Source organism: Scatophagus argus, chromosome 12, assembly GCF_020382885.2.
Source record: "Scatophagus argus isolate fScaArg1 chromosome 12, fScaArg1.pri, whole genome shotgun sequence".
In the NCBI taxonomy this organism is placed as follows: Eukaryota; Metazoa; Chordata; class Actinopteri; family Scatophagidae; genus Scatophagus; species Scatophagus argus.
The window spans coordinates 8,917,514-8,940,366 of NC_058504.1; the positions used below are offsets into that span (position 1 = coordinate 8,917,514).

General features: G+C 40.6%; 1 protein-coding gene across 3 annotated transcripts in view; it reads left to right on the forward strand.

Moving 5' to 3' along the window:
- The window catches only part of drp2 (dystrophin related protein 2), a 142,080-nt gene that overhangs the window by 38,931 nt on the left and 80,296 nt on the right, over positions 1 to 22,853 (forward strand). For all 3 annotated transcript variants that reach the window (XM_046405504.1, XM_046405506.1, XM_046405505.1), the window contains exon 2: positions 5,537 to 5,707. The gene's annotated coding sequence lies outside the window, so the exon portion shown is untranslated. The remainder of the gene's footprint in view (positions 1 to 5,536; positions 5,708 to 22,853) is intronic.

The window sequence follows — 22,853 nt, forward strand, 5'->3', positions numbered from 1 at the left end:
TAAGCAGCTGCGAGAAGTGATTGACGCTGAAGCTGGATAGGAGATTTTCACACTTCAGTACCAGATGTAACAGTCAGTAACTTAGTTTAGGATGTTAGCATGTTTAGTTTTTTTTTTTTTTCACTTGAATGCTCTTTATCCACTCATTGTATTACATCATTGTATGCATATGGATATTTGTGTGTCTGTGCTTTGTGCTATGTACTGTTTAATTACCTCACTAGGGATAAATCCAATCATTGAATTGTATTGCACTGACCTGAAAAGTGCTATAGAAAAACAATAACATTTGCAAGTCATAAGACAAACCTGCACTACTGGCTCTATTAAGGCCTCCTCAGCAGAACAAAAACCACTATACTAAGTGACAGTAATGTTATCTTAACAAGGAAATTACAGAGAAAAGATCTCACAGTAGACTTAAAGGTCAGCAGCTCAATTTTTATTATTCGTGGCAGGTGAATCATATTGGCCAGTCACTGTGGTGTATAACATTAGAGCTCTGTCCTGTTAAGTGTGTAGAGAAGACTTTTGTTTCAGTATGCTCTGGGACCAAGCTGCTATTAAATAGTAAAGATAGTTTTTATTCCAGGCACTGACTTCAGGGACCAACTATGGAATTGCTGACATACTTTTGAAATGAGTGAGAATGACAGCAAGTCCTCCCAGCATTTCACTTCTCATTTCTCACACCTTGGCTTAATAGGATGTGTTGGACCAAGATTGCTGCCATGTTCCTGGAATCTCATGTTGGATGTGTTCAGCACTGCTCTGTCTCTTACTCTCTCTCTCTCCAAAAGTATAGGATATCCAGCCATTCATCTGTCATGCTCTTTATCTCAGATTCTTTATTCTCTAGTTCCACTTTCTCCTATTTCTCTCCCCGTCCCTTATATGAATGTCTTTCACCAGTTCTCTTGCCTTTCACTCTTTTTATTGAGTTATTCTATGAATACTATGTAAAGTTAAATAATTTACAATATACTGTACTGTATGGTATACTGTTCGCCATTTTATTTGAGGAACAAAAAAGGTGCTAATGACATGTTCACTTCCGCCAGCCATGCATCACATTTTATAGATGCGAATATTAATGTGAATGGTGGAGTGATTTTGGACACAGTCAGGAAGCCACTGTGACATTCAGTAGGTGAGGAACTGATATATTAAACTTTACTGTTAAAGTGTCATAAATGTCGTTGATTATGATTATGCTAACTCGCCTCATTGGTCATGTGGTATATTGTTGTGCGATCTGAGGTGCACTAAATAGACAAAAGTATTTGGATGGGGCTGTTCTTCACGGGTTGGGCTTGGCCACTTACTTCAGTGACGGGAAATCTTAATGCTTCAGCATACCAAGACATTTTGGACAATGTTACACTTCCAACTTTTTGGCAACAGTTTGATGAAGGCTTTTTTCTATTCCTGCATGACTGTGCCCCAGTGCACAAAGCAAAGCTCCATTAAGGCATGGTTTGATGAGTTTGGAAGAACTTGACTGGCCCTCACAGAGTCCTGACCTCAACCCCATAGAATGGGATGTCATTGTGAATTTCCCCACGGACTGATAAAGCCTTATCTTATCTTATCTAATCTTACATAAAGTCTGTGTTCCTGTAATTGCGGCATGTCCCAATGCTTTTGTCCCTATGGTGCATATTGTGTTATTTTCATCAGTAAACATAATTTTGATTAAGTGTCCGCTAACATTACTTTTCTCTGTTATGGGAGATAGCAAAGAACCACACCTGACAGTTACTGGGTGTACATATTCAGTAATAATCTAATCTGTACATACATTAACTATTTTATGAAGTATAATTTGTTTTAAATTTGTAAATGTTTACTTTGTAAACCTGAACTGACAAACACCTAATGCATCTGGGGATTGGAATCATTGGGATTGTATGGTTCTAATTTCCTTTCTTTTTCCCTCTCTTTCCCAGTCTTTTATTCTTGCTTTTTCTTATTGTCTTCCATTGGGAATACGACTGTGATGCTCCTCTCTGTATTAAATTCTGCTCTCTTGGGGAATACAACCTTTTGAACTCTCAGTGTAAACACATCTTGGTTACTCTGTGTATGTAGGGTATTGCCTGTGTGTGTATACCCTTTCTCCTTGTCTGTAGGTTGGATGCTCTGGCTGTTTCCGTTGTCTGAAAACCTGATTTTAATCTGTCCCAATAAGTTTGATTAAATTGAGTCAGTTCAACCCATAACAAACCAATCCCACCGAAAGCTATTTCATTTGACTTTTCTGAATGCGTATCCAGTCATTCCCAATGACATAGTGCTTCATTACTGAGTCAGCATGAAAGTGGATGATGAATTGCGTAGAGTGGTTGAAGTGCTCTTCAGTATGCTGTCCTATTTAAATTGACAAGCAGCCTCTGCAGCTATATGACTAAATCTCATACCCCTATCCTGGTAGGAGAAAGATGGCAGGAAGATGCGTGAGAATTGCTTGAGGCAATGAGTGCCCCTTATCCACCATGGAGAGAGAAGCTTTGACAACCTGGTGTCCTCCATGAACGATTGGATTCCTTTTGAAATGTTGTTGTTTGAGGCGACTAAACTCTCACGGTCAGTGAGTGGCCACGGGGCAAGTGAAGAAGAAACAGAAAGGGAATGTTAGTATTCAGCAATACATCATGTTCGTGTCACTTTTGTACTTCTGTGAAAGAGACAGAGCCAAACATCATTCTGTCTGGCTGTCTGTTTTTCCAGCTGTCTGTCAATATATACATATATATTTTGTCAATATATGTATCTGTCAACAAAGTGATATTCAGCTTCCCCTCTTTCCTGAAGCAAATTATTCTTTGTAAAATTCATTAGAAATAATAATTAGAAATAAATGAATTAATAAATGAATACTGCTGCCACATTGCCAGTGTGGTTTAGCTCTCCAGCAGAATCCTGATTGAGGTTTGTAAGACAGATATTTTATGAATGACAAAAAGTCGTGAGCCACTTTGTGTTGTTACACACAGCTGAAAAAAGCTTTATGTAATAAATCCTTTGCACCTGCAGAACTGTGGTCCTGCCCCATGTCTCTGTGAACCTTTGTTCCACCATAAATCTGTTTCTGCTGTACTGGACAGTAGAATCTGAGCATGTTGCTATTTTAAATAAGATAAAACTAGAAATATATCATTACCATTTAACATTTCTGAGATTTAGGCAAGCTGACGAATCTTCAAAATGTGTTTATTTATTCCTGCCATTTACTATGACTGGTAACCACAAATCGCATTATCCAGTTATTATCCATATACGGCATAGTGTTATTGGACACGCAAGAGACCTCATGCTGTGGACAAACATGCGAGTACGATCTCCTCACCTGTATGCTGAGGTGGTGAAGCCTGTTATGATTTGCAGCAGCACAGTGTTTTGTTCAATAGTCTTACTAAAGAAAGCTCAGTAAAAGGGATTTTGTCCCAGTCATCACTGGTGGTATCCACTAAAGTTGGGCAAAAATATGAATATGACACCTATGCTGGGATATATTCATAAACAAGTCAAGATACAAAGTAAAAGCATGATTCAGACTTTTTCTTTGCTTTATATACTTCACTTTTTCACATGGAAGATACACAGGTGGTTGCAGAAAGGAAATTTGCCTTGATCTTATTTCATTTACATGAACATCTGCCTTGTGAAGCATTAATGTTGTCTTCTGTTCTGATCTCAGTGATTCCTTGTGGTTTTATTGTCTCATATAATAAAGTGGACATTTATTCTCTGGGGACTGTTTCCATTACTGTGGTTATGGCTTCATGTTCTCATTTGTGTTTCACTCTGAGTTACGCAGTGATGTGAAGTGACTGGTTTTGTTCAGTGCATAAACAAACATCTTCGGAGCTGCTGGTTGCCTAACATGTAGAAATGTGTGTGTGTGTACCTGTATGCTTATCTGTGTATGCTTTCTACAGGCTAAATAGGAAATGAATCTGTTAATTGATATTTTCAAATCCGATCAACCGCTCTTTCTGCAGTGTCGCGTTTACATTTAATTAACGGTTCGAAATTAGGTTTTCACATTTGAGGCAAACTTTGCATTAACAGCTCAATGTTGTTTTCTGTTTCTCACTTTTTCTTGCTGTATTAGTGCACGTTTGTCTGTATTTAATAATTTCTATCACATTATGTCTTCCTTACTCATTCTCTATCTTTTGCTCCCTGCTGTTTCCTCCCTATGGGTGGTCCTGCTGTAGCTAAATGGATATCTACTGCAACCTTTGATCACATTAATATCCTCACTTTATTACATCTCATTATTATTAGTTTCTTTTTTTTTCATTGAGAGGCTGAAATAGGTTGTTGTGCTGGTTCTGGCTGTCTCATTTAAAAATGAAAACTGCCTCTCGGTTTGTGACTTGCAGTTGTCAGAAATGTAACGTCTGGCTGTTTCATTTTGACACCCCTGCGGGATGTTTGCATAAAAATCTAGCATATTGAGTAATTTAAATATTCTGTCATTCATGTAAATAAACATAATAAAAAACTAACTTCTAATACAAACACAGAGTGGCTACAGCTCAGCCGTCAGCGCTGAGGGAGAGTTACAGGCAGGAAGAGGAAGACAATAAGTATGAAGGAATCTTTTATTTCCTCATATTAAACTATAATGTGAATTATGAATGCTGCTTACTACTCTGAAAATAGTTCAGCTCATCCCCTCTCTGCTGGCTGCTTGCTGCCAGCTTGGCATTAAACTTTTATATGTGTTTTGAACTGTTAGTGCTTCCCTTCTTCCTGCACCCCCTACTAGATTTATTGGAAATATGAAACACCTCTAAGGAAGCCTGTTTGCTGACAAACTTTCTCTAAATATTTTTCTCTTATTTTAAAGAGCCCCTGTCTCTAAGCCCGTCTGTGCGCTGTCTTCAGTATCTGTGCAGATTAATGTGGTTGTAAGTGGTGATTAATGGTCAGGTTGTGAAGCTTAGAATCAGAGAAAAGTCTCTGGCTTGCTATCAAACCTGAGTCCAGGATAGAGTTGCTTTGCAGGGCAGTGTTGTGCCAGAGTAGAGGATGAAATCTCAGGGAGGAGAGGGGACACTCATTGGTATTCCTCTCACATTGCCTCACTCGCTGTTTCCTCCCAGCGGCCAGCACCCAGTGTCTCAGCAGTCCTATATTCCAGGCCCGAGTGTGCTGTCTGCTGATAGTAAGCAGCCCAACGAGCGGGTCAGAGTCACAGAGGTTTGCTGAGTTAAAGCTGAGCTGCCCTACTCTGTCTGTCTCGCTCAAAGGTTGGGCGAAACCTTTACTTTATGTTCAGTGTCGCCACGTTTTAAAGCCCCTGCTGTTACTGCTTTGCTCCCCAGGTCTGAATGTCACTGAGTTTGTAGGAATGGTGGGTGGGGGGGCTGAGGAGGAACTGGGTCTTTGGCATTTAGCTATCTGCCAATAAAGGATTAAACTCCAAAAGACAGCTGTTAAATGGTGTGTCTTTTCCAGCCTCTTATCAAGTCTCCTTCAGTCCACTGGGGAGGGGTTTCTGACCCTCTTTCCTGTATTGTAGGTTCCCCTCCTGTGTGAGGACATTGTTGGTGTTGCTGCTGCTGTTACTCCACAACAAGGTCTCCCCCACCCCTCCTCCCCCTCCGCCAGCGCAGGGCAGCCACAGAAGCGTTGGCTCAATTCCAGGAAGGCTCCGATCCTGCAGCCACGTCAATCACGTCTTCACCGCTGGGTAACTATCAAGCATGCAAGCATATACTCCTAGTTTCTGAATTGTTTCGGAGATGAGAGGCACAGACTTTTGAAATTATGTGGTCTTGTTTTTGAAATTGTTTTTTTGTGCTTGTTTGTTGCTTTTGGCTTCACCCATGTGTGCATTTTCCATGTAAAAGAGGTATTTTTTCCAGTCAAGCATGCAATACACTGAAACACACACACACACGCACACACACATACACATGAAGCAGAGATGCCAGAGGGCTCAGGAGGAATCTCAAGGGGTTTGATCAGAACTGTTGTGTTTTGTTTTTGTTTTTTATGCCCTTTGACTAGTTTGACTTCGGCTCCAGGTGTCATCTACTGAAGTGTGTCAAACTTAGCAACCGTATTTCAAAGTATTGTGTCAGTGAAGCGAAGAAAAGCAGAGGATAAACCAGTATTCTGTATGAAATTGTCTTGCCCGCTGAGAATAGCACCGCAATCTAACAAGTCAGGTGTACATACTGATGAGCTGACAGGCATGCAGTGTATGCAAGGACGAAAGTTCTTAAAGCTGCACTCAGTGTTTCTTTGCAGTTAATCAGATGACAATGTTTAATGAGGATGGAGTGTTAATTATTACAGACTCCTCACTGAACAACATAAATATCATACACATAAATACTTTCTTCAGTCTTGTTCTTTTTCAATGTTTTTTCACCCATTCCCACATCCATTTTTGTTACAATTATGTCTCTGCCTACTTCCTGTTTCCAGAAAGCTTTCAAATGACCTAACTAATATCACATCCCTGTCTCCCTCCTACACATAAATGGAGCTCACATGATCGGCAAGAGAGATACGAGCAGTGGCATCTTTTTGTTTTCCTCCATGCTCTCCCCTCCAGACCCGCTACGGTGCATTTCATCATCACATCCGCCTACACTCAGCCGTCGTTGCAGGCCCGTCGTTTGAGGTTTCTCCGAGTTAAATAAATGGGTCGTGAATTTCCGCCGAGATGTCATTTAAGTGTGTTTGACCCTCTGGAGCCAATTCAATCACTGTCTACCCACATGTAATGTCCGCCGCCTGCCCTTATCTCTCTGACTCCAAATTACTGAGCTTCATTGCTGTCTTCACATCACAGTATCAGTGAGGGAAGTGAGGGAACAAGGAGTGAGCTCAGAGAAGGTCAAAAAAGGTAGCTGTTGGAGAGAAAAAAAAGTGCAGAAGCTTGTGTGTTGATGCACAATGAGGCTGCAGCGATTCTGAGGATGTAGACCCAGCTCCATGCCCAGGGCTGGCAGGGAAATTAGCTCTGTGCAGTGCTCACTCAGTCATCCAACTGCTGTGGCACAAGGGAACATTGCCTCGCCTCAACTGCTGCACATAAGAGATCTGATTTTGGAGTTGCAGCCTGTTAAAATGTTATCTCACTCCAAGACATTTGAGAAGTGTTTACTTTGTCAGTGAGAGATTTTGCTTTCTCTTTTTTCCTCTTTCCTTATCTGTGGGCTGCTGCATTATTGTTGGTGCTGATTGACAGTCTGCAAGTGCAATCCATGCTTTTTATTATTTTTCTACAAATCAGTATGCCAGCTGTACCGTAGGTCTGTGCTCTAATGTGTTCCTCTGCTCAAATGCTGGAATAAGCCTCTCCTCGCATTGCACTCCTGTGTCACAGATCATCCCCAGCCAAGTGTGTACGACAATAAGCTAATGTGGCAGCACCCTCACCACCGTATTCCTATGCTAATCAACAATAAAGTAACATGAACCGCAATCATCAGCATGTTTCCTTAAGGTTTATCCCCTCCAAAGCTCCCAGCCTGTAATTCCTCTGTCTGTGCTGATTCCCATGTATTACCATATAACCTTTGGTGCATAATTTTTTCCTTAATATCATAATCTCTGTGTTAATAAGCATAAAACATATGATTACTTGGTACATCTGAAACTGGCTAAATATATCAACATCACATTAGTGCTTTAGCTTTTTGAAACCCTCATGTGACCATGGATGAACCTTGGAAACAACTCTGCACTGCAGAGCTCAGTGTTAACATCACTCACTGTTTCTGTGGCTTTCAACTAATCTATGTTCAAGGCAGCTTAGCCCGCTTGCCCACCCTGAACGTCCCTCAGTGTGTCAAAGCGTCAAAGACCCACCACAGCAGCTCCTGGCAGCATCACGTCCCACATCACATTTTCTTTCTCCCTCTTTGTACTCTCTTTCCATCTGTAATTCCACTTTCTACTCCCTTGTCACACTTTGATCGTCTTATCTCTTCTTTCATTTGAATCTTCTGCGTCCCCCTTTTCACTTTCCTGTCCTCATTCCTCCCTTGTTGTGTGTTATGTGCTGTGATGCGCTGGAGGCTGCCATGCATGTGTGTTGTCCTCCAGAGGCCTGGTTCCTGGTGTGGAGAATGAGCAAATGTGGCTCTCTTTTCTCATCCTCTCCGTCTCCTCACCAGTCTCCCTCGTTGCCATCACATCTCCCACTCCCCGTCTTCACTCCTTTCTTTCCCATTTCACTTAGCATGTATCTCTCCCTCACTCTCCCAGCCTGTCGCTTCTTAGAATGATTGGTAATGCACAGGGAATAGGGGTGGTAAAGGAGCAGAGATACACAGAATCAGCCTTACTATTTGTTCTTCTGATGTGTGTGTGCGTGTGTGTGTAGTTGTGTGTGTGGTTGTGTGTTTTATAGAATTGTAAATGGGTAAATGGGTGGTTGTACATCTTCACGCTGGTGTGAGAATATGTGGGAGGTAAGGGTGTGTTGTTTATGTTTGCTGCATCTCAATGTTACCCATCTGAGGAAACAAGAATTTATGTGTGTACACAGGATGAGTGGTTGGGTGTGGGTCAGTGGTGTGTGAGGATGGCGCTTTCTATCTGTTCTTCTATCGTAGTCCTGAGGTGTTGAACTCAACGGCACCGGAGAAAAAAAATGTCAGAAAAGTCAATAACAAAACCGAAAACACAACATTTCAGAAAACATAGTAGCAAATAGGACAACTGAAAACTGAAACATGAAAGCAGAAAGTGGCAATGGTACTTTGTCTCTGTCCAGTCACAAAGAAGAACAGTTGTCCCTACCTTTTCCTTTCTGTAAAACATTGTTGTGTTTTTTGTCTTGTTATGGTGTTTGTCTGCTGTTCTCGCGTTTTGTACCTCAAGGCAGCGTTGCTCATGCTGCATGTAGATGTCTGTGCGTGTGCATATAGTTTGTCTGGTGTGCACTTACACAACTTAGCAGACGTGCACTCGTGTAAAATTAAATCCATGTCAGCAAGCAGCCATTCAGATAAGATTAACAGGACCTGACATTTCTTTCATTGGAGACAGATGCTTGCTCCAGTTCCCTCAGAACATTTCCCCTCCATCCTCCATCCAAATTACATTTCATTTCAGTTTGAGGACCCCCCACCCCCACCCACCCACAGCAAGACCTGTTATCATCACCATTAATGTGATTTCTGATATTGTTATTACAGTGCGATATGATTAGGAGAGCATGAGTTAGATTAAAGGCTTGTTTTATGCCATGTTGAAGCCAATTATCTCTTAGTACACCAATTCACCTCAACAGACAGATGACCATGAATGCAGATATTATGTATACAGGCAGTCTCACTGCTACGGCAAAATGTTTCAGTAGAAGTATACATATATATACTGTACACAGTTTCTATATTTCTGTGAAGGTGGAAGAAATTAAAAATTAATAGGGCTTATGTATGATGGATGTCACCGTGCTGCTTTATTACTAAAGTAGAAGTTCAGCCTAGCTTGAACTATTATTTGATTTGAAAAATGGCCTCTATTATTTCAGATAAGAGTCATAATGTTCATATGATTAAATAAAAAAAGATGCATGCAAGTATTAAAGTAGCATGTCAGTTTACAGAGACAGTATACAAACATGTGCAGTGTGCCATACAGCAAAAGATTTATGTAACTGCACAAAACAGCGCATAATGTGTGCTAGTGAGTAACACTTTAGGAGATGTGGACATCATTTATACATAAGCACAGTGGATGTCACAGGAATGTCACCAAGGGCCACACTGAGGAAATGTGATTATCATTTATGCATAAGAACCATTATTGTGTGGGAACATTGCACTGTAAAAAGCAGTAACATCAGTGTTTTAAAGCAGCAGGTACATGTGATCCTTTCTCTAAATGGGCTGCTTTACAGCACAATACCTCATTGGTCGGCATGTTTTCGTGATGATGGTGAAGGTACAGCTAAGGTCAGGGGCCGAAAGTAAGTACATTCACTCCTGTATTCAAGTACTAATTTCAGGAACTTATATTTTATTTCTGTTTTATACGACTTTATACTTTCTCTGCCTTAATTTCAGAGGGAAATATTTTACTCCCACATTTATCTACAGGTACAACTATTAGTCACTTGGCAGATTAAGATTTGGCCCCTTAGGGCTAATTGCCACATTTCAGATATTTTTTTTGTGATATCCCTTCCACCCAAGACATTTCCTCTTTAAACTGTTCAGGTAGTTTCATTTCAATAGCTCTTTAAGGCTCAAGGAGGTAAATGATTGGAGTCTGTCCTGTCAAGTAAAATGACTGCATTACAGCAAGTAATCAAATCAAAATGAGACATTTAAGTTCAAGTGACAAAATCTTCTATTGACTGTAGAAGATTCTTGGACCTACAAGAACAGTCAGCTTTGATTTATTTTAACCTTGACAATGAAGGTCTCATAACCTTCATGAAGGACGTATTTAGAAGAGTATTTATCAGTGAAAAACATGAGTAAACAATAAACACAGTTCCAGGTTTACACGTCATATTTCCTTTTCCCCTTTCACCCTTCAGCGCCGCCCAACCTCTTCACAGCAACAACAACCCACATCACTGAAAAAAGTAAGGAGGAGACGTTAGGAGACAAAGGTTTGCAACTTCTTTAGAAAGCCCTCAGTAGACCCTCTGAGCAAATTCCAAGTTGGGAGTGTTGTTTGTCTGGCTGTAAGTGTTGTGAAAGCATCACAGAAATGTCCAGTGATGGGCAAGTCTGTGAACTGTTAATCAACAATTTTGAGACGTTATGAGAATACATCAAAAATCAAAGTCCAATATGTTCCTTTGGGCAAGACCAGAAAATATGAGAAGTCTGTCTGCAGTAATGATCACATTTGGGAAGGGAATCAAGGTAAATCTCAGGCAGTGGACTACTTTTAGCTGGATCAAACTGAGGATGCACAGGAGGATGAAGAATTTATCCCATCTAAAGCCAATTTCCACCAGTACTCTGCCAATTCCATTCCCAGGTCCCTCTCCCTCCATGGCGTGTAGATAAATTTCAGATCCTGAGGGGTCCTGTGAAATGAATCAAACTTTGTATGTATGAGGTGACAGACCGCAAGATAATGGAACAAAATTGAACATGGGAGAAATAAATATAGAACATAAAGAGTCAATGCGATAAATAATATCACCTTCATAGAGGTCTTTAAAATGATTGATTCTCTGTGTACCCCAGAGAATAAAGGTTGAATCCCAAATGGATGGAGTGAATAAGTGGTTATTACCACTAGGCCTTAGACTTGACCCTGAGGAAAAATTAAAATGGGTACCTGTCCGCAAGTTTTTTTGTCTTCAAGTGGTGACTCATTGACCCACCCTACTCTGTCATCATATTAAGTAGTTAAAACTAGTTCCACCTGGACAGCTGCAAACAATAACTACTATTGCTGATACTCAATCATTGTTGCAACATATACATGGAATAATGTCACAGGGGTTTTTTCTACGGAGGAATACTTTTGCTAATAGGCCTTGCGTGAGTGCAGGACTTTTGATTATGATGGACTATTTTTTACATTGTTGTACTGGTACTATTAAGAAATGGATAAGAGTATTACTCTTTTGCTGGTTTGGCTCAGTGTTAGCTGACGTGGCAAAACTGCTTTTGTAAGGTGCATCATTTTTATCTTCACAGTGACAAGAATGAATGATACTCTCCCATCATTTATCCATGTAAGGAGCGGAGAGTCGCACATTGTGCCCTGCCTTTTATGCAGGCGAGGCCATTATCATGTGTGCTGTGTGAAATAGAGTGGAGGTGACTGAGAAGTAGCTTGGTGGTGTGTGAATGTGATGCTGTCACTCCAATGTGTTATGAACCATTAGTGGAGCTATGAAACGGGGGCTTAGGGGGACAAGCCATTGATCTTTTTTGTGCATGTGTGTGTTTGTGTGTGTGTGTGTACATGTCATGTTATATTTTAGTATTGGTATGCATTGATGTATATATACAGTGCTGGGCAAAAGTCTTGGGCCACCATTAGATTTGTTGTTTTAGCAATGCTATAATAACCATATATAATTATTTCTCAGGCTCTGTATTAGAATACAACAAGAAAAAAATGTGTATGCAGTATTAAAAAACAGACACAATTTTTTAGGTCCAAATGTCAACAATATGTGAGAAGAAGAGTTGGAGAGAGATGAAAGAATGAGCGTTTGCTGCCTTGTGAAACATGGTGGAGGATCTGTCATGGTTTGGGGCTGTATTTCTGCCAGTGGTGTTGGTGATATTGTCCAAACTGATGGGATCTTGAATGCTGAAAAGTACAGACTGTACAGTACAGTACAGTACAGGTTTTAATTCATCAGGCCATTCCTTTTCAGCATGATAACGATCCAAAGCACACTGCCAATGCAGTATAATCATATTTAGAGGGAAAAACATCTGATAAAACACTGACAGTCATGGACTGGCCTTCACAGAGTTCAGACCTGAATATTATAGAGGCAGTGTGGGATCACCTGGACAGAGAAAGAAATGAAAGACAGCCTAAATGTAAAGAACTCTGAGAAGTGCTGAAAGAAGCCTGGTATAATATACCAGAAGATTACTTTAGAAAACTTCACAACAGTCTCCCCAAGAGAGTTCAACATGTGCTTACTGCTAAGGGAGGTAACACTGATACTGACTGCCTGTAGAAGCCATTTTGTTCGTTTGTTCATTTTGTGTTTTTTCTTTTTCATTTTAATTTTGTGTACATATTTCCTATGTTTTCTGTTTATATCCTAATAAAGATACCAAAAAATGAATATGGATGGTCATTAAAACTTTGCTAAAACAATAAATCTGATGATGGCCTAAGACTTTTGCACATTACTGTATGTGTACGCACTGTGCTGTATATCAACCTGTATTTAGCATTCTGTAGACGTGTTCACACCTTTAGTGTTAATCCTGGAGCACAGTAATTGTGAGGATGAGGGAGAGAGGGTCGTTTCATTGGTATCTGTTGGTCCTAATATCAGCACTGAAATGCCCTTCATTAGGGAGAAGTTAATCCCTGCTTATAGTGGTGGAGGCAGACACTGAGCGTGCTCTGCAGAAGGCACAGAACACATTCATTACAGTGTAGCCTCTGCTGGAGGAGGGCACTTCTCTTAGGCGATGAGGACAAGTCTGTTGTTTCTGGTTAGAGTTAAACTGCAGCTCTAATGGAGATATTTTTAATGTTTTGCATTCTGGAGGCATAGCTCTTCTGTGTTTATATTTTGCTTATGTATTTATCTCTGTAGGTTCTTAAGAGTGTCCCAACATACCCTCAACCTTGGTGTTTAGACAAAGACAAGAAGTACAGGTCATGCAAAACTGTCAGAGACCACGGTGCAAAAATATAATATAATTTATATGTTGAGAGCTTTAAAAAGGTGTTGAACTTTGGTTGAACTTTGGGTTGTTTGGTGTCCCTGCTGTGATATTAGTCCAAATTCTCATTCATCTTTCTCAGTTAAATGAGTCGGAAATGGGAATTAAAGTTTTTTTCTATCTCTGTTTACTATCTCTGCGTGGCCAAACAGGTCATAAAATCTCACTTTCAGCTCATAAACAAACAGGAACAGTGAGGATTCTGCCAATATGCAAATAGAAAAACAGATTTCGTTGAGTTTTTAGCACGTTAATGTGCTATTTTCCTCCTTGCACTGAGTTTGCACTGTAGCATTTCAGCTCATACAGGAAGCTTGCACAATTCTGGGTGTAATAATGTGTTATTAAAATCTTTTTTCTGTCCCAGACATAACCCAGACATGAGTAACAAGACTTGCTTTTATAAGCAATGCAACATGCTTTGTTAGGATTATTATACATACTAAAGTAGACCTGTTCGCTCAGAGTTGCTACAATATAGAGGGGAAAAATGCTGCTGTGTTTCCTACTGACAGGCTAAGGCAGGTGTAGTATATCATGTCCAGAAAGCTGTACAACTCAATGTTCAGTATCACTTAAAGAATACATTTTCTGCAGTTTTCTGTATGCAGCTCTGGGTCCATCAACCTGTGGTAAAGAATCGAAGATTTGAATGATATCACACTGCGGAGAAATGGCTCTGATGTGAAAGACCTTACCCACATAATTCAAGAGTCATAAATAACCTTGCATTTGGCGCATGACAGCTCACCTTGATACCCTTTAACGTCTGATTGAACGGTGGATGTGCGCAGCAGGACAGCTGTGAAACATCACATGTAAATGTATCTATGAATTGCAGTAATATTAAGTAAATAACCTTGTGGGCCACTCTTTACTTTGTCAGCAGAAAGATGTGCCACTGAGATTTACTACTGAAGGATGACGGGACACATCTGAGCGGCAGAGTGGAAATGCACATCCTGGCTCACAGCCTATGCTGCTTTGAGAAGTTCTGTGTTCGTATGTGTGATGGCAGCAGGAGTTATGTGGCTCTGTGAAATTGAACAAACAAGTTAATAAAATCCCCGGCTATCTGTTACCCAGGAGCGTGCTGAAGCTGACAGGCGTGAGCTAATATGTGTGACGTGTGTTGTTATTTGTGTGGCGCACGACTTAGAGCCGCAGGCTTTCATCTAAAACATGAAGCCCCCATTGAAGGTAGTCTCCAAATTACTTTATGTTTGGATTAACTTGATGCAGGTCAATTACTCCCAGCTTTGGGCCTGATTCCACAGCTTAACTGAGGTGGACCAGGGGTTGCCATGTCACGCTGGGGTCGGATGAGCAGACGGCATGGGCGCCTGTGATTGAGAGCGCTGTCACAGCACCTGCGGTCACAGCCTCTGATGAACTCCTCGGGGGGCATGAATAATGTACACAGTGGGTCTGAGTGATGGGTGGTGTAATAACGCCAGGCAGAATAGCGTGACCAGAAACCCCAGTGATGTCCACTGTCTTAACCAGCCTGCTAGCCAGCACACACACACTCACACACACACCTACCAGGGGAAAGAGATGTATTTAACTTGCAGTCTGCTATTGGATAGTCTCTCAAGTGCTCCTGTTAGAGTGAAACTGTTCTGCTTTCCTTTCACATCTGAAATTTTTATGTAGGTTTAGAAACATAGCCTTACTGCTCAGATGTATTGGCTCTTACAGTTGTTGTATTTAATGAAGTGGGATGCAAAAGCAGACTCCTGGGACAAGGAAGAATTTGTAAAAAACAGGCTCCACTCAAATGTCGGCCTGCACAGGTAGACAAATCTTGAGGGTAAAGGCAGGAAACCACAACATCAGAGCTGGAAGTTAGTCAACAACTAACCACTAAACCACTATGGTAAGTTGCTCAACACAAAATGGGAGATAAAAGGCTGTGGTACAGTATGTTCAAAAATTAAACCCGGTTTGTGCAACGTCTCACCACATCTAAAGGCAGTAGCGTTTATAGCTGTTCTGAACTGCCACACTGGAAGTGGGATAAAAGTTCTGCAGTCACAGTAAGGGGTGAGCTGCCATGAATGCCACAAATGGGGATAAGGATCAGACACTCTCTCTCTCTTCAGAGGCATTTATGGTGTTGCACTCAGTGGCAGAAACAGTTGTGTAAAGATTATAAAAAGAAGGCTTGAGAGAGAAGTTGAAAAAGTGCACTTTCTCACATCAGCACACTTGACCACCTCTTGAACGAAATGGGCAAAGTTAGCCTCGCCCTGCTGCGACGTCAGAAAGACGTAAGGAAAGGATTTCAGACACTGTCGACTTGAATGAAAAACACTGACACCCTTAAAAGGCTATCTCACACTTGTACTGATCCTTACAAACTCTGGCTCAGACTCTCATCACCAATGGAAACAAGCACTGTGTTTGAAAAATTAAGCTTGTTATGCCAGCATAACAAGCAGCATTTTGCCATCGCCTTTTTGCACAGAAGACATTTTGACTTAGTAGCAAAGGCAAAGGTGTTGACAATAACATTAACAGTAGCTCAGTTTTATTCAGATGTCCCAGTAAGTCATGACAGGGTGACACCTCAATATCACAAACAATACCAGGACCCTGAAACTGAAGCAGCTAAATGGAATTCAGCCATCATGTTTACGTGTCTGCCTTTGCTACTGCGACATGTCAAAGTGTTTCATGTGAAAAAGACCCACTGACAGTTTAGAGAAGCATGGTACAGGCGTCACCATGGCGACAGGACGTTTCATTAATTTGACTGATAGCTCTCAGAACAACAGTGTGAAGTTAAACGCTGCCGGTCAGGTGACTTTGAAACACATCCAGGTGTGTTGTCTCTGGGTGGGAGGTACAGTAGGTGCGACGTACACCTGCAGGTACTACAATCTTCCTGTCACCAGTGCAAAATTTGTTTGAGTTCAGAAGTTAGCTCACGTCTCTCTCAGACCACCGAATATGCATCAGGGACTTTTCCACTAAAATGTTGCACGTGCCTTTACTGCCTCAATTTTCTTCCCCTCTTTGTGATATCTTCTTGACTGTCCTCTTCCCAAATTCACCATCTTTGTGCAAGTTGTTCATTTTCCCTGAAATGTTGATTTGTTTCTGCAGAGAACATGCATCCTCCACTGGGGCTTGCCCTCGTTGATTACTGCTAAGCTCTTTCCTCCTCAGATCCCCGTCTGTCATCGACTACTTCCATGTTGTTTTCTTCTTTCCTTTCTCATCGATTCTCCCTGTGTCCCGCATCGGCACACTTTTCCCTGTCACTCATTGTCTCTCTTCTGTTCTGTCGTTTTTCTCTGTTGTGCTGGTGTCAGGTACTCTGTGACAACTCAAGGCTAATGGGAATAAAAAGGATATGAGAGACACGCGAAAACACCACCATCCCGTTAACATCTCCCATCTTCTCTGGGGTTGAGAAAAAGAACAGGAGGTAACAAGGGAGAAGAAGAAAGGAAGTGGCGCAGATTACTGGAAAGAGAAGGCATCTTTTTCTGGGCCGGTGATAGGGTAACAAACACCAGACTTCATGGCAGCACTGTGATCTTCAAAGCCTTTCTCCCCTAGTCCCCTCTCACTCCCCTGCTCCCATGTTTTTTCACTTGAGAGATGGTATATATTGGCTCGCTTCAGGCATGAAGTTGTTGTAGCTTTAAAGTTTTGATCGTATCATCTCAGGCTTACAAAATAACCACATCCTTTGCTGCATCCTTTTGCCAACAACATCCACTGTTCTTGTAATTAAATGACTTTTCTTTCAAAAATATTGCAGCAAGAACAACGTTAAGGTAATACGTTTTGTGTCGTAGGCACGATAGGGACAGTTCCTCTAAGCTTGAGCTTGATTCATTAGGGTTTGCAAGCCCAGAGACACAGTACACCACTCCTATCATTATTGCCTGGCTGATACTGAGTGTCTTTGAAATTAATTCCACTTCACTATTTCATTATTAAAACATGCTGCAGTAAAAGAGCTTGTCACAGAGATACACGGGAAGCTGCTGTACAAAAATTTTGCTGGAGTTTGCTCATTCGATTTTTTTTTTTTTTTTTTTAATCAAATTTTCAAAAACTCTTCCTGTGTTAAACAATCCTCATGGCCAGTTGATTGATCTCTGAGTTTACAAGGGGGATTTGAATGCACCATGAAGGCCCTTTCCCTGTGCCTTTCAAACGTCCATTATTGACACCAAATCATGACTTTTTCTTATGTGACTATTTTGGTACATATATTTGCTCACCAGTGTGGTGAATAGCTTTGCCACATTTACTTGCCAAATGGAAAATCTACCCACCTTTGGCCCTTGGTGGATGAAAACAGACATGTCACCAGCTTTCTCTAGCTTTTGCTTCCTGCTCCATGATGACTGGAGCATTAAAAACCTGGATGTGCCATGGTGGATAATGCTCACATCTGAAGCAGAGCCACAGTCTCGGTTTTTCATAGAGAGAAGACAGTGAACTTGCTTTGAAGGGGGTTTGCTATTTTTGTACTCCACAAATACCTTTGGTATCCTGTTTTTTGATCCCTCCTATTTAATCCAGTCTCTGCTTACAGGGGAAAAAAAAAATCTGACAAAGCATTTCTCATGGAGGTGTTGCTCAATATTTATTTAATCAAGATGAAATATTATTCTATGCCTGAATATAAATGTTAATTAGATGCATGTGGTAATATCTTAATTCAGGACAATGACAGAGTGATGGCATTATTTACCCAACAAGGTGCCCAAGGGAAGCCTTTGATGGTGGTTTATGAGTCTGGTTAGACATTTGATTAAGGACTTCCAATGAGGCTCCATCATCAGCGGAGCGCTAAAAAGACACAGTGAGCTTCAAGTCTTTCGTCCATCATCTGTGGGCGCCAGTATGTTTGATGCAGCATATAATTCATCTTAAAAGGTTGTAAAATTGCAGGTTTTTCCAGCATAATCTGATGAGTAAAAAGCACGTATTTGTCCACCAATTTTCTCTTTTGGGGGGGGTAGAAACTTTGGAAAAAGCACAGTGGTAGAGTCAGGTATAGCTTAGTGTTTAAATGAAATATCTCTGTAGGAGCCACAAATCAAAGTCATCAACAGTTTATTTTCCCCTTCCTCAGCAGCACCTTTGGAAATGACAATGCGAAGAGGTGCAGCAAAAATTAATGTCTATATTGGTAACTCAAGAAGTCAAACAGACCTGCATGCTTACATGGAACAAACTCCAGAGCAATGTCCCTAATAGAGTCTTTTTGCAATGTTGTATTACATAATAAGCTTGAGTGGATAAATAAGAAACTACCTGGATGGATGCCATGTCCCGAATGAGTTCTCTGTCTCAGTTTGGCTGGGAAACTGAGCGTAATTATTTCATGAGATCTTGTCAGTGTCAGTCCCAATGCTGTCTGTGTGTGTTGGCTTAGCTGTGACTTGGCACTAAGAGGGCAAAGTGTGCTGCTCAGAGAAGAGCAGCAAATGTATACAGACATTTTGACAAGTGATTGGTTCTTCACTGTCAGGCTGCAGACTGTCCCTGACACCTGTGTGCTATAGACTCGTGGTAAAGCATTGATGAAAGTGTGCACCCCAGTGCTGCTTGGGCCACCTGGACAGTGCCAAGAAACAATTAGCTCTCTAAGAGCACGACTGACTCTTTAATATATGTCACATCTAATCATCACCAAAGTAAATGTTATCAATTTTAAGCTCACAACAGAACTGTGTACCAAAACTGGTGTAAAGTAATAAAGTAATTTTACCCAAGTGCTCTTTTTAGCCACATTAGCTCCATGACTCTTTTCCAAAATGAAAACATTTATGGTCCCCAGAGGATAAATCCTACTGACTTTGGTGAGCTCCTTACTCTTCCTCTAGTGCAGCTGACAGGTAGATGTTTGGGGTTTTGAGTTAAATGTCTCTTTATTTGATGGATTGCTGTGCAATTTGGTATAGACACCAAACTGACAACTGTCACAATATCATGGCCTTGGCTTTTCATTTACATCTACTGCATGTCGGTCCATCCTGGGAGACGGATTGGTCCTCTGTTGCTCTTCTTGTCATTTTTTCAATGTTATTCCATGTTAAAGGTTTTTAGGGGAGCAGTTTTTCTTCATATGAATTAAGGTTCTAAGGATAGAGGATGCCATATAATAAGACACTCTCACAGATGCCAAAGCAAAACAGGGTCTCACCTTTCCAAATTTCCAAGTGTATTATTGAGCAGAAGACATATACAACATTGTGCACTCTGAATGATAATTACTTCAGAATGTTGCATTAGAGACTTATTGCAGCATTTGAACATCTGTACAGAGATAAAACATTCTTCTTCTTTTCTCAATTGTCATTAAAATTCAAACTGCCCACATTTCACCTTTTTGGGTATCATCATTTTTGGATTTCGTGAGGATGAAATCGAAAGATTTTCCATTACTTCCTCTTAAAAGAATTCACTAATATATTGGAGACCAGTCTCTGCAACAAAGGGTTTATTTTCCATCAGTGTGACCTTATCACAAATGTTGACCCATTGTCTCAAGATTAATTCTTAAGACAGCAGTGGGGGGACTGATTTGGATTTTCAGGAAGATGAATGAATGAATGGGAAGTTTTAGCCATTCCTCTTCCATCTCAGTCTTTTCAAACTCAAGCTTTTCAAATTTGAATTTGCCCCACATTATTTACCTTGTACTCTATTCCAAGCATTGTAAACAGTCATTGACTCTTCACTACTTACCTAGAAACATTTCTTTGTCTAACTCCCAGAAAGATGCCCCGGTCTTCTTTACTTTAATCACCAAATAGTTGATTCTCATTGGCTGGAAGTTTAATCAACAATCTTCTCATATACACTAGATCAGAGATTTAATGAGTTGCTTTGCATCTTGAAAACATCAGAAACACACAACAAAGCATGGCAGAGAAACTTCATTTTATTTGTGGCCTGTTTATTTCTCTCTTTTCCTATCTAGGCACAGCTGAGCTCACTCTTCTACTAACTCCTCAAGTGCATCTCATCTTGAGAGCTCGCCTTTACTGCCATTTTTTGGTGTTTTTGTTTTGCCTTGTATGTGTGTGTGTGTGTGTGTTCTTTTGTGATCGTGTCTAATTCAGTTGTTGCTGTCAGAGTACAGTGGGGAGGGTAGGGGATTGTTAAATGTAAAAAAAATAAAAAAATTAACTCCTTCTCAAACAAGTTAAAATGCAAGATACAAAAAGCACGTAATCCAAATACTCTTCCACCACTGTCTCTCACACATCACATTAGCACCAGGTCATTATCTTTCTCAACATATTATTTATACTCAGTGGCACTAACTGAACAATATTTGCTGGTACTAATTGGACAGAAAGGATTGAGAGATAATCTATTTCTTCCATTAGTGAGATCGAACCTTCCACCAGGGTGTGAAAAAAAGGCAGAAAAGCAACTTGATTTGCTGCAATTTAATGACATGTGGCTCTTGTTTCACATTTAGGCTTGTGGAAATGTTCCATTAAAGGATATCTTTCAGTCTCTCCTGGTCGACATCTGACACTTGTTTGAAAATGTTTTCTCTGCAGGCTGGAAATGTTATTGTTGACTGTTGTTAATCATAAAAGAGCCTTGACCATTTTATCATCCCTGGCCATTATCACGAGGCTTGCTGGAGGGTGCAGTTATCTTCCAAAACTGTTCCAAACTCAGGAGAAATGACTCATTCAGAGCTTACTTTTTATGTGACGGTACATTCAGTAGCCTTAAATGTCAGGTTCAGTTCTTTCCGTCCAGCTCCCTGCCTACTGTCCTTCACTGAAAGGACAGTTTGTTTGGGAATGTGTTTGCAAGGCCTACTCAGCCTTTTCCCTTCCAACCACATTTGCAATCTTGTCCCACGTGTAATGATATATGGCAAACGTTGTGTGTGTCTAAAACAGGATTTACTCTCCTTTGGGTAGAATCTCTGAACTAATCAAAAGGAGCCTTATGAATAGACCTTGAATTGAGGGTATGAAGAAGGTTAAAAAGAAGTGAGCATGTTTATGCAGGTCTCAGAGTTTCAGAGGAGATGAGTGCTACCTGAATATTTTAAACTCTCCTCTATCATTAGCTCTTCATTAGTGCATTGGAATCCACCCTAGATTCATCTAATGGAAACAAATTATTCTCCCCTTTTATTTTCCGCCACCTGCAATCCACTTACGAGTAATCAGCACCATACAGTGCCTAGGAATTGATTTTACTCACGTCTGACTTGCTATTTAGGTTAGGTTTTGAAAAATGGAAATGATCATTTTCTCATTTAAGTTAAGATCTTAGCTTTTCTATTGGTCATCACTCGTCGTCCCAGTTTCATCCCAGTTAGTTTGTCCAATTTCGGTGCATGTAAATGATTCTTGAAACATATTTATTTTTTTTGAATAAAATAATTTGTGTTCAGCGAGAGGAAAACAGACATGACCCTGTTTACACAAACAGCTGCTTTCACACTGGATTTGTGCCTGCCCCAATTACATAGTTAGTCAGCCACGGAGTTTATGTCCCAGTGTTTTGTGACACAGGCAAAGCATCAATGTTGCATTTTCTATTTCTGTTGTAATGTTTGTTAAATCCGAATGTCTCCTGTGTGTTTTACGTCTCCTCCTCTGTTTGGCAAAGTGCACTGCTGCTCAGTGCTGCTCTTTCTCAGTGAAACTCTGATTTATGCTGTAACAAGAGCTCATACTGTAGGCTGCAGATATTCTGTGGAATTCATTGTCACCTTCTTAATGGACAGCAAGCTGTCAACCAGATTTCAGTCTTTTGGAATCTTTATGGCTCCCTCAACAAATAGGAAGTGACAAGGATGACAGGCTGGTGAGTGTGGACAGTTGAGCAGAGAGCCAAATGTCACACTTTACCCTGTCAAAAGCCTTTTCTTGCTGTTGAGATGAGATTCTTGCTTCCAAATGGGCCTTGGTGAAGTGTTGAATCCATTAAAGCTCTTTCCCTGTTGATTTGTGCTCTCTGCTGCCTTTATTATCGCGGATGTTCATCATTAGCGTCTACTGGCACTCTATGCACAGTGGCTGTGACTCTTCTGTAATTGTACCTTATTTTCCTTCAGATGACAAATCCTCTCTCAGCACTATTTTTTTTTCATAATTTCACAGTTCTGACTTGATATGTAGTGTTTTGTAACGTGTCACACGTTTATATCCGTTACACTGTCAGTGTTTCAGTCTTCTGGCCTCACTGTGTGTACATTGTACAGATATACAGCGAGATAAACACTGGAAGCATTGTAAAAACAAGCAAAACAATTTTAATCAGTGATTAAAATCAGAAAATGATAACAAAACAACATTTTCTAAATTAATTCTGCCAGCAACAAGGAACCTGGATTCATAAAAATATAAGCTAGTTGTCAAATTAGTTTAGTTACACTGGCCCTCATGCCAGAGAGAAAAAATGAGCAAATTTAATGAAAGATAAACCTTAGGTTCCAATAAGAAGTGCAACACA